The sequence below is a fragment of the Bemisia tabaci genome, chromosome 8 (assembly GCF_918797505.1).
Source record: "Bemisia tabaci chromosome 8, PGI_BMITA_v3".
In the NCBI taxonomy this organism is placed as follows: domain Eukaryota; kingdom Metazoa; phylum Arthropoda; class Insecta; order Hemiptera; family Aleyrodidae; genus Bemisia; species Bemisia tabaci.
In genome coordinates, this window is record NC_092800.1 from 13,637,497 (window position 1) to 13,650,341 (window position 12,845).

Here is a 12,845-nt window from a genome sequence, read left to right on the forward strand (position 1 = left end):
CAAAATTCTACTTAAGCCATCGGCATTGATAGAGATATCCGTTGAACTGTGACGGTAATGAAGTAGGGACAATCCTCCAACACTCTATTACCCTGGATACAACTATACATGCTCCAGAGATGTCCGCATTGCATAAGCAAAAAATGAAGGCGCTCAGACCTTTTCACACTCTTGGCCACATTTCCTCGTTATATTGCACGATCAGTCAGAGTTAGCTGCGGTTTATCCTTTCTCAACTTTTGAAGTCCCCACACAGAGTGGCAACTCCCCCAATATACGAGGAAAGATTTCCCTACATCCATGCATTGCGTCGTCATAACTGTTTAAACTTCAGGAGCTTTTTATGAGTTCCGGAGTTGAGTTCAGACAAAACTGAGGGTGCCATCTTGTTCCTCGCAAAGTTTTACATGGGATTAGAACGGTAAATTGCAAATCCTTTCTCTGCGGAAAACCCCATTTCTGAGCTCACAAGAAGCTGTTGAAGTTGACTTGCAGTATTCGTGCACTTTTCGATGGGAGATAGGAAAATTTTCCTCGCGCATAGAAGATGAGTATCGATGATGAAATGGACCACTAGACGAGGTAGGTACGAATTTCGGTATTCTGATACGTGTTTCGTAACTAAAATTTCACGAAGAACACGATGCGCACAATCAAAATTGCCGAAATTAACTTCTTACGAAGATATTTAATGATTCCTGATGCGTGATTTCAAACCACTCGCTCATGAAAACTCAATGCTCTACGTGATTCACATCGCGCGCTAAACGTTATCATGACAGTCTCTGCGGTATAAAAATCTGGCAACCTCAATCTTGACGCTTTGGCTCAGCTATAGCAAACTGCTAATAGCTTAGAACAACACATGGTGGGAAATGAACATTGCTCAATTGAGAAGCTTGCTGAAACCGTTGTAGTACGCGATTTGACTCACGTAGAGCTTTGAGTTTCTTGTGAGCGGGCAGTTCAAATTCCTCGTAAACAATGTGAAATTAAAACGTTAATATCTTCGTTAGGGGTTGGTTTCAGTAATTTTCGTTGTGCGAATCGTGTTCGACGTGAAATTCTGGTTAAGAAACATGTATCAGATTGCTTAAATTCGTACCTTGTCTAGTGGTCCATTGGAAAATGCGTACCTCGGTTTTAAACTTTGTAGACTTCCTGTTTCTACAAAGAAAACTGCTAGACGTCATATTTTGAAAACTTCGGAGATTTTTTTTCTATCTACGACCTAAAAGCTTAACGACGACGTTCAGCCCTGCCCGAAACATGGATTCCGGTACCGTGACTTTATTCCCGTGGTGAAAACCCAAATATTTGGCAAGTTACCCGGAAAAGAGGATAACACGTGTTTCCTCGTGTGGGAGCCCGGGGCCCTCGGAATCGACATCCCTTCCGCAGACACGGGCGGGGAATTTCAATGAGATACCTCTCGAATTCGGGGAGTTGTGTTTCACTCGGGACTCGGAGCGGGTAACAGGGCCGAAGGGACTCCAACTTGCAGAGGAAGTCCCGCTTAATTGCACCCGCGCGGGCATCCAGGATATTCTGATGACGCGTGCTTGACACGTGACTTACGAGTTGGGTTTCCGATCGCTCGGAGCGCCGGGATGCGCGGACCCTTCGCCGGTTTCCCGGCACACATTGGGACGAGTCTTGGAACGATGTTGGACGTGGTGCTATTGACTATAACTGCAAGTTTTGTTGTTTATTTAGTCAAATTTTATATTGGAAGGGGTCCTCATTGGCAGAAATGTGGACGTTTCTCGCACAAAATACGTAACTGCATTTCATTGTTGCCAAATTTCCGACGAAAAATTTCCCTGATTTTTCGTCTGATCTCATGAGAAAATCAGAAAAATTTTGGACAAGCATTGCGCAAGTACATTCTTGTAAAGAATTTAATTATTTGAGTGAATTTTAATAGTGGCTCAGGTGCAATGACAAAAACCATGCTAATAATAGAGCTTAAAATTTTCGCGAAAGTTGAAAATTGAAAAACAAAGCGGTGAAAAAAAATTACTGGTTTCTGGAACGGATTCGTTAAATTTTCCTAAATTTTTGATTCCTTGATGAAACCCGATTTTTCCAAGTCCTGGACACCATACATGCTTTTAAACGTGTCCGAATTAGTGGCGTGGCGTGATTTGCGATAAATCGATTGATCCACTATTTAAACCTATGGGAAAGGAACGATCGACACGGTGTTTTCAACGATCACCTCGATAATCATATCTTCAAATGGGGAAATATTGATAATAATTGGACGTATTTCTACCAAACAGACCTATGTGGAGGTGAGAATTATGGGGTGTGCTCGTTAGTTCTCTGGCCGTAAGAGTGAATGGGAATAATAAAGCGCCAGTGACGTCAGCGGCAACGATGGAGCTTCCGATCCGCGGATCCGTGTCTTTAACTCAGTCATGAGCCCTGTCCACAAGGCTCTCTTGCCATGCCCGCGGCTCATGAGTTCCGCATTCAGTTGGCACATAGGTCTGTTTGATAGAATGTAAAATCCCGCTTTTCCAATTCTTCAAAAGGAATCACGCTCACTTTTACATTGCTTCTTATGCAGCTTTCTAGAGCACACCCCATATTTCTCACCTCCACATAGGTCTGTTTGGTAGAAATACGTCCAATTGGACGCATTTCTGTCAAACGGAACTATGTGCATTATGACGTGAGCCCTGGTATGCATGCATTCTTATGGGTCTCAAGGCTCATTTCTTAATGCACATAGTTCCGTTTGATAGAAATACGTCCAATTGTTTATTCACGCCTGGCCACTAGTCCAAATTCTACAATCGAATGGCTCCACTGTACGGAGATGATGGAAACTATTACGTCTGGGCATTCAACGGTTCCTTATGGCCGGCAATACTCACGGCAGCAACACTCATCTTACTTTCTATTGGTTGTTGAGCTACCTATTCAGTATTATGCCCGAAAAGTTTACCGAATATACTATCGAGGTGAGGAAAAGCGCATTAAAAATATCTGAGCGTTGCCGAATTACCCTCAAGAAAGTATGTAATTCCGAAGAAGAATAATACATACTAGGGGATTACACATTACACCCCCTGACCGCTTCGCGTTCCGGTCCCCTGAGGCGCTTCGCGCCAAAGGCGTTATGCATTACGCTTTAATATTTGATTTCATATTTTAGAGTAAGATTTGCACGGACTTAAAGCCATAATATTAAATTTATTTTTTCCGATTGAACCGTTTTTAGACGACCCATCGTTGAATGGAAAGTGGCAGAGGTTACATACTGGTATTACTGGTACTTTCGTCAAGTAAAAATTACTTACTGGTGGGTACCGTCACCGGGCAAATAAAAACACTGGCATTGGTCTGCTCACCTGAAACAAAGAAATACATTGAGTCATTAGATATGAGTAAAAACTGAAGTCTTAAAAAAAATTGGTGAGTTTGAAATTAAAGTGCGGAACCCTCGGTATAATTCATTCCGGTGTTTCGAAATTTCCGCTCGTATTTTATTTTTGCGGAGAGAACAAACCGACTTTAAAGATTTAAATTAACACAGAATATTCTGCTTACTAAGTGGAAAAAATTAAGGAGGTTTTCAAGAGATTTCGTTGACTATTCATCGAAATAAACATTAAGGTATAGCAGGAAGTCTACAAAGTCGGAAACGTAGATACGTGGTCGTCTTGCACTATGGCCATCGATGTGATATCCCGCTTTGCTAAGGAAGAACGCCGTATGATCATTCGAATGTTGCCAAATTCCCTCTCAATGGATATTTATTTTTGAGGCAAAAATGCATGATTTTCCTTGAAATTTTTAAAGGTTTTCGATCAAATTATGAGAAAAACTCTGAAAATCAGAGGAAAAATATTTATAATTATTCCCGAAAACTCCTGACTTGTCAAGGGCAATTTGGCGCTGCCTGAAGGCCCATACGTCGTTTTTCCTCAGCACGGCACACAGTGAATCGAGTCAATTAGAAAGGTCGGATGCGAAATGTTTGACTAAAATCGCAAATTTTGATGTTTAATTCGTCACATTTAAAATTTCAAGGGGTGTTTTCGGAGGAGATTCTCACGGGAAAACCAATAGAACCACTTAAAGAACCTCAAATATGTGCATGAATGGAGTTATAAGCGTTTAAAGTTTCCAAATTTTGTCCGATATCTCCTATTGACTCACTCCACTGTGCGGCAGTGTTGTCTCTGATCGGACCATCTGAAAGGACCATTCTGAAAAAGGGCACCGTCTAGTTTCTTAAAGATCGTTGATTGCTTTATTCCCTCACATTATGAATTATAAGGGGTACTCCTAAAAGAAAATTTCACGAGAGAACTGACGAAACCACTTTTGAGCCTCGACGTTTCGTACTAACGAAGATATAAGCTTTTAAAAATTTCACATCATCTCCAAACCTTCCCATCGACTCGTTCAACCGGCCGGCATACGTACCCCCAAACACGAACCCGGAAAAGCTCGGAGTCTCAGCGACGAAGGGGTCCATCCCGAAGCTCAGTTACGCTGTTACGACGGAGGAGCGAGGAGATGACGTCACGTTGAACAAACACATCATCGTCGGCGATCGATTCCGCCCACGCGCGCGACATCGGCGGTCACGACTCGCGGTGTCAATCAAGCCGACGGATCTCCAAGAATTATTGCCCTCGCCTTTTCCACCCCCCCCCCCGCTCCCCTTTGCCCCCGGGTCCCCCCCCCCCGTCCCCCGGTAAACGCCGACAGAATCCCTGTGCTTCGGGTACGTCAAGAAGGGGACGACACAAGATGCCTGCCAAGGCCTTACCTAGCTCCACATCTCAGCTCCTCGACCAACTAATTACTCACGAAAGGCACAAGTTCCAGGGTTGTCGATTTGAGCCCGACTGAAAAACGGGCCTCTTGCAATCTTCAGCTTGAGAAAAAAGAGGAGCTGTTGGTTCAACGGCATGTGTGTTAGCCAGTGCTCCCGTTCCATGCCCGTCAAAAGTTCCGGATTCGGAATTTTTTGGTTCCAATTTCCTCCACTCCATGACCGTCAAAAGTTCCGGGATTCCTTGTAGATTTTTTCAAGAGTTCTGAGAAAGTTCCGGAAAATGCAAAAGATCCGGAAAATTTCGAAAATTTCAAAAGTTCCGGGAAAAAGTCAGGAAAATTTCAAAAGTTCCGGAATTAGGAAAAAGTTCCGGGAAATGGGAGCACTGGTGTTAGCTCGTCAACTACAATGCTTCGCATCGACATGATGGTTTCACTGGTAAGGGAATTCGCATGACATTGGAACGCCTTCAAATCCCGAATCAAATTGTCAGGCAACTAAACTAACCGCATGGCAAAGCGGAGAGTATCATCCGGATTTGAAGGCACTCCAATGTTGCGCAAATTCCCCTACCTCGGGTTAAGATAGCATCGACATGATGGTTTAGTTTGTGAAGGAAATTTGCACGATATCGGAGCGCCTTCAAATCCAGGCGATACTCTCTGCTTCGCCAGGCGGTTAGTTTAGTTGCCTGACAATTTGATTTTGAATTAGAAGGCGTTCCGATGTCATGCAAATCCCCTTGCCAATGAAACCATCATGTGGATGCGAATTATCTCAATTTGACGAGCTAACATTTTCAAACGTTTTTAAATTGCTGGCAATTGCTGAGTGCCTGCGACTTATGTTAATCGAGCAATTCAGTTTTTTAAAAGGATTTACCGTACCCATCCAGTTATATCTTAAAATTTTCCTGATTTTTTCTTCAAATTAGAGGAAAAATCGGGAAATTTTCAGTTGGAAATGATCAAGATTCTCCTCGAGTAAATGAAATTTGCGAAGGGAAATTTGGCAACATTGAAATGTAGTTACGTTCTTACTTGAGGAAAAGGACGAAGAGAGCGGGATCTCTAAAATATATCGTCTCAGATAAGACGCAACCGCACTGAAAAAAAATGTATCACCATCTCAACTATACTTCTTGCGGATTTTGGCGCCAGCCTTAAGAGTAGTTGCACTGGATAGACGTGTAAAGGCACCAGCCAGCGGTATAGTTAATCCAACCGCACTAATGCTGACTGTGAGGGCACCAGCTAGAGGTATGGTTGATCCAACCACACTTTCAGCTGACTTAACCATACCTCTGGCCATGGCCGGATTTACCTACTTGCCGCCCATGGGCCGCCTGTATTTTGCCGCCCTCTTCTCATTCATTTTGAAACATCAATAAAACCATCAAGTGAACGTGCCGGAGGGAGAAGGGTGCATAAGACGCGTTCACTCGTGTTGGACACATTTTTTGCGTAAGCCCTGTCAACGCTACCAGCAAAAGTTCACGGAACTTCGCGCGAAAGTTCAGTTCCGTAAACCTATCTCCGTGGGGACGAGGCCTTTCATTTGTAAGAAATGAACTAAAAAATCAAGAAAGAACAAACATAAATGTGGTTTAATAATTTTAACTTCCGCCGCCGTGCCGCGCTGACCAAACTGTGTTTGGCGCAACGCGTGAAGTATTCATGTAGTCTTGTAGGCACTGTGCGTTTCACGCCGCGCCGACCGCTGTTGACCGTACTGTGTTTGACGCGATGCGTGAAGTATTCATGCAGTCTCGTAGGCGCTAATATGTGTTACATGCCGACCGACGCGCCGAGGGCTTCTCCTTTTCATCTCAAGTCCTCGTCATCATTTCTCTTTGCGCCGCGCCGCTCCAGGTCAAATTACGTGTTTGGTTTCTCTCCTAGCTCAACTAATTAAAGTCGCGCACTCTTTTGTATCACCGAAATACGACAAAATTAGAAATTAATGAACTCTCAGGAAATGAGAGATTTTGTCACCTTTTCTTGTTTGTAATTTTTTTCTGAATCCGATTTTTTTGTACCTGCATTTAAAAGAATTGCAGAATTTGCCACCCCCTAATTTTGCCGCCATGGGCCGCGGCCCATGTGGCCACCCCCTTAATCCGGCCCATCCTCCGGCTTGTGCAACTACTGTAATATCTGCCGCTAAAATTAGCTAGGAGTATGGTTGGGATACACTGAAAAAAAAAATCTCGGTGTATTTACTAAGAAAAGGGTAAAATTACCAAGAATTCAGGGTTCTATTTGATCCCAGTTTTTTCTTGGTAAAATTACCATTTATGGAATTGGTAATTTTACCGAGAATCTCGGTAAAATTAATGAACTTTCTCGGGAATTTTACTGGACCTTTGTAAAAACGCCAACATTTTTTATCGACTGTAGTAAAATTACCGAAATAAAATGGCAAAGCTACCTGGAATTGATTACCAATAAAAGTCGTATCCTTACCTGAAAAAAAAAACAGTTGAAATACCGGTTTTTAGGTAAGCTTACCAGTCTGTCTTGGTAAAATTACCAATAATTGGTAGAAAAAGTGAGATGGTAAAGGTACCAACGGACCTTGGTAAAAACGCCGAGAATTTTTTTTCAGTGTAGTTGGGATTGTGATACTTTTTTTCCGTGCGCGGCTCTGAAAATACGAGAAATTTGGCAACATGCGTGACCCCCGGTCCCTGGCCGCTTCCTCTTGCCGCCTGACACAGTACCATATTTGGGGGAGTCAAGCGATTTGTATGCATGCTCTCGGTTGAGTGTCGACCCGAACCCGGAGTAAGCCGTGAGCGAGGAAACACAATTTCCTAAACGAGTCGTTGAGGTGATGATTGTGGGAGGTTGCAGTTTTGGAGGAGATTAATTATTGTCTTGGCCGTGCCCGCTCCTGCTCCTCGTCGGGGACCCGACTCGGGTCCTAGAGTCAGGTGCGAGCACTTCCATATTCGCGCCCGCCGATCTAGATCGAAAATACCAGCTGTTCTCCAAGCCGTTTGGATTTGGACGGTAAATTTTTAAATTTTTTGCTCCTGGAAATCAGAGACAATAAATTGTATTCGATAGTGGATTGATGTATCGTTTGGTTCAAAACAATAGAGCATAATCTCAAACAAAAACTTGGATTCGGACGGTCAATTTTTAAATTTTTTTGCTCCTGGAAATCAGAGACAATAAATTGTATTCGATAGTGGTTTGATGTATCGTTTGGTTCAAAACAATAGAACAAAACCTCAAGCAAAATTTTTGGGATTCAAGTTGGAAAAGCTAATAATAAGATAATTCCTAACAATTTCACTTTTCATTGCCATTATATACTCATGAGAGTCAATAATCTAACACAAGAAACCCGTACGTAGTTAGGCGAGTTTTTACCAGCGTTGACTCCAAAAAGTAACTTTCACATTATAGAGAGGACAGTTGAGCGGTGCCTCTAAAATATACTCTTTTTGGATTCAATGGCCAGCCATGAAGGTAAGGAATTTGAACATTAAAACTAGCTTCGAAAAATAGTCTTGAAGCGAGATCCAGTCCCCAATTTAACTTAAGAACTCGCATCGATTAATACTTAATCCTCGATATTGAACATCTATACGTCATCTGGGAATGTTCGATTTTATGGTCAACTTTATTGGCCGTACATTACGTGGCAGGATTAGACCGCGGGCGGATAGTTCTGGTCAACCGGCATTTTTTTAAAATAAAAATTTGGTAATTGCTAGGCTTTGCCTCTGGTGCTTCCCTTCTGAAACCAATATACTCACTTATCATATAGACAGCCTCTTGCATTAAACCCACTTTTGGTATGGTTGAGAAGCTTAGTGAAACAGTTGCCATATTTATCAAATTCCTTTTTCTTACATCGAACCATTCAAAACCGTCCAAACGAAGAATATGCGGGAGATAATACAGTTTCCGATCAGACTAATCAGAATCATTGAAATTTTGCGTAAGATGCATGATGGGGTATTTTTTATGAAAAAATTAGGGGAGGTAGAATGGGCCTTTAGACGAAGTATGTATTAAAGCACGAAGTTAGGTGTTTTCTCCTCAAAATTCCATGAGGGAAACGAAACACACGACGGAAAGTTACGACGAGGGGTTAGAGAAGATATACAGATTCGCCTTCAATTCAGAGGATAGGCAAAAGCGGTCACCCACGAGTTGAAAAAGTTGTATCAAAGCACCGAGATGGATAATGGGCTTCTAGACAAGGTATGAATTAGTGTTTTCTCTTCAAAATTCCACAAAGAAAGCAAATCACACCACGAGAGGTCTGAAAATCAATTCCTGAACAAAATATAAGTGTTCTACATTAACATTGGTTAAAAGGCAAAAATACAAATGTTGTCATTAGTAAATAGTCGAGCTTCGATTTGATCTGTGTTTAAAAGACTTGCTAATAACTTATTCAGAGTTGATTATAAAACTTCTTGTTCTGTGCATAGTTTGCCCTTACCAATTCCATAAATGGTAATTTTACCAAGAAAAACTGGGATCAAATAGAACCCTGAATTCTTGGTAATTTTACCCTTTTCTTAGTAAATACACCGAGATTTTTTTTTTCAGTGAAAGCTTAAAAATACCTCTCGGTTCAAAAATAACGAAAACGAAATCGGGAGCGAGGAGGAAACCATACTCCCATCCAGCATTACTTCCGCCAGGAGAAGACAAAAGAAAGCTTCGGGGGAAAGAGGATGAATTAAAATGGTGATGTGATGAATTAAAATGGTGAAATGAATTGGGTGAGGGCCCCTCACCCAAAATGGACTTTTCCGTGGACAAATCTGGCAACGAAGGTGCTGATAACAGTGAAAGCTGGATTTAAGCTTAAAAAGCTGCGACCATCCCAGCTCCAAGTTAAGAGACTGTGTTCTAAGAGACGAGGCGGTGCCACCAAGGCTTAGGTTGAGGACGGATCGGGAAGCAAAATGCCGCGCGCGGTAAGTCCGATTTCTCGTTAAGAAATTCCACGAATTTGATAATGCGAAATCGCTGACCATCGCGACATCGAAGGTGCGACAACTGTCTCCAAAGGCCTGGGAGTGTTGAAAGCTCTCAAAGAGACTTTAAACTTTATTATATACCGTGAAGAGTGTTCGAAGCTCACCTTTGAGTTTCAGTCCCATGTGGCTCATCAAGCTCAATTTTTAGGGGCCATTGAAGATTTTTTAGGGGCCAAATTGACTTTTTGCCTATATGCAGTCACGCCGCATTTAGTGAAAAGTTAGACTCAAGATGTTGTAGGTGCAAGAATAGTAGCTGTGACTTGAGGAGGAGAAAAGCTCCAAAAATCACCAAACAGAAAATGTAGGATTTTTTTGGGAGATTGGGATTTTTAGGGGCCAGAGCCTTCATTTTTTAGGCTCCATGACCGATTTCTTGAGCGTATTTGGCGCGTTGGCTCATGTGAGTTTCGAAAACTGGCTGTGAAATTCCTGGAGGAATAATATTCCTATTTTTATCGAAAAATCGTTTTCATATATATTTCTTTTAATGTTTCGAATTTTCATTTGACTTAGAATGTAGAAAGGTTTAAAAACAGCATTCTTCAAAATCTTCAAGCGAAAATTTCAGCTATATTTTTCGAAGAGTTTCGGAATGCAGGATTTGAAAACTTTTGTTCCTTAGATTTTTTTAATAAAACAAGTGAAACAATATTATGACGGTCGCTTAATAATACTTGACACATAAAGTTTAAGAATATGATATGCACTCCAACATTGGTCCTCTTCCCGACTGACGAGAGCCACCATGTGGCCAGTGCGTACTGTGCGATATATCGATTGAGCTGTCATTAAAACCTTTGTTAAGGGATCGATAAACAGGATGTTCGCAATGAACATCTTAGTAGTCGATTCTTTACCACAGCTTCAAAGATTGAGGTACCGATAATCGATCATTCACGCCTCGCCATTGTATGTAGCGTAGCATGACACTGGCTTTTCTCAATCGGGACATTCAGCATTTCCAACCCCTTTTCGGTCTTTTATTGACCAAACTTTGCCACCCTCGACGGGACCCGATCTTACCCCCACTGTATTTCATTTCAAGGTCATGGCGTGTCGACCTAAATTTCAATGACACGTGATATGGGTTTGAAAAAACCATTCGCCTCTCACGCATACACTTTATATTTTCAGAGAAAACTATAAATGCGGTTGCAAATCACTTTTGTACCAGGAAACTTGAAAGTTTCCCTTTTCCTTGTTCCTCATGTATTTTTTAAGATACTTTGAATGTGTTTCATACCACAATTGGACGCATTTCTGCCAAACGGAACTATGTGCATTCTGACGTGAGCCCTGTATGCATATATTCTTTGGGTCTCAGGGCTCATGTCTTAATGTACATAGTTCCGTTTGGCAGAAATACGTCCAATTCGCCTTCCCGGGACGAAGAAACGCAATTCCATTCCTAGACAGCGGAATCAGCTCAAACAATTTAAATTTTAACGGGAATGAACCCGCATAGTTTTCGTCCGAAATTTTTCTGATTTTTGCATGAAATTAGAAGAAAAATCAGTGCAATTTACAGTTGGAATTTCCAAAGATTTTCCCAGTAAAAATTCAACTTGCGGGGAGCAATTTGGCAACATTGAAATGCAGTTACGATCTTTTGCGAGGGAAACGACCGATTGACATTTAGTTTTATCAACTATTTCGGCAGTAAATGTGTGACCAAATGACCTATTACACGCACCGCAAAATAAAACCGCACAAGAGCAAAGGACGAAGGGGCGGCTCGAGAGTGTTGGGGGGGGGAGGGTCATCGGGGGGGGGGGGGGGGTAAAAAGGGATTAAAAGGAGCACTTACTCCGACGATTACGACGACGCCAGTTACTCTCTACCTGAGATTTATCCTTACTTTTTATTCGTTTTATATCTCTCGTCTTTTTCACAGGAGTGAAACAAGAGTTATAAAAAGCTATTTATGACTCCTTTTTTTATTACTTTGTAAGAGGGGGAAGCATAAAGTGTAATCGGGCTCTATGTCGGAGTCATCTGCGACCTTGAACGCGTAGGAGTCCCGAAAGATGATAAAAATCATGATAAAATCAAAGGTCGCGGCGCGAGATACTCGTGAGTTGTGAGTTGGACTACATTTTATGATTAGGAACTTTTAAAATCATCTGTCTCCGCAGGGAATCTATCGGCACGTATGATGTTTCTGAAATGAGCTGGAAATGGTAGTTCCACCTTCGCAAAATGTAATCGAACGGGCTAATTGTTGAAATTGATACCCTGGTAAAATTGGCGATAAGAGCTGCATTTCAAAATACCATAGGAATTCTTACAGCCGGCTAAAGGAGGCTACAGAAAATCATATAGCTGGCTGTAGAATGCGGAGAAAATTATACGGCCGGGCTATACGAAGCGATAAAAAATTACGCAGCCGAGCTATAGTTCCTATCGCCGGGCTTTACACTTTATCGCCTGGCTGTTGCTTTTTAGCCATCGATTATAAAAGGCTATAAGAAATTGTGTAGAAATTCGTGTGCTTTGGAAATCATTAAGTTTGATACGGAACCACCTTAATATTTACAAAACACACATTATATTTTCCTTTAACACATATTTTTTTTCATCAATTAAAATGAGAATAATCCATACAGGATGTGCAAACATTTCAAAATCATTAGTTGAATAAAGCCGACTCCGCCAGATTAAATATTAGAGCCTAATACAAAGCGGAGCGGCGACGCACTGGCGCCTACTAACCTAACAGGGATACTTCACGCATTGCGCAATGCGTGAAGTATCCCTATTAGGTTTGTTGGCGCCAATGCGTGTTTCGTACTGGCTGCCCGCCTGCCACGGCGCTTGAAGCAACTATTTCACACCAGAGGTATTGCACGGTATCATACGAAACTGAAGGCGCTCTAATATATTAGGAATGGCAGGCATCCATCAAAAGTACGGAGCTTTCCTCGCAAAATAAATCAAGATACTACGGCCCAAAAAGAGAGTAGTATTCCAAAAACTCACTAAGTCCTAGCATCCGTAATTAGTAACGTTTAGCATACACTTTATCGCCTG

The 12,845-nt window shown here is 42.0% G+C and overlaps 1 protein-coding gene across 13 annotated transcripts in view; it reads right to left on the minus strand.

Moving 5' to 3' along the window:
- LOC109033903 (plasma membrane calcium-transporting ATPase 3) overlaps positions 1 to 12,845 on the minus strand; it is a 469,278-nt gene that overhangs the window by 92,521 nt on the left and 363,912 nt on the right. Inside the window, exon 1 of one of the 13 annotated variants that reach the window (XM_072303334.1) lies at positions 3,312 to 3,333. The exons of the other annotated variants lie outside the window; for them this stretch is intronic. The gene's annotated coding sequence lies outside the window, so the exon portion shown is untranslated. Of the gene's footprint in view, positions 1 to 3,311; positions 3,334 to 12,845 lie in introns of those variants that run through there. 13 annotated transcript variants of the gene reach the window in all.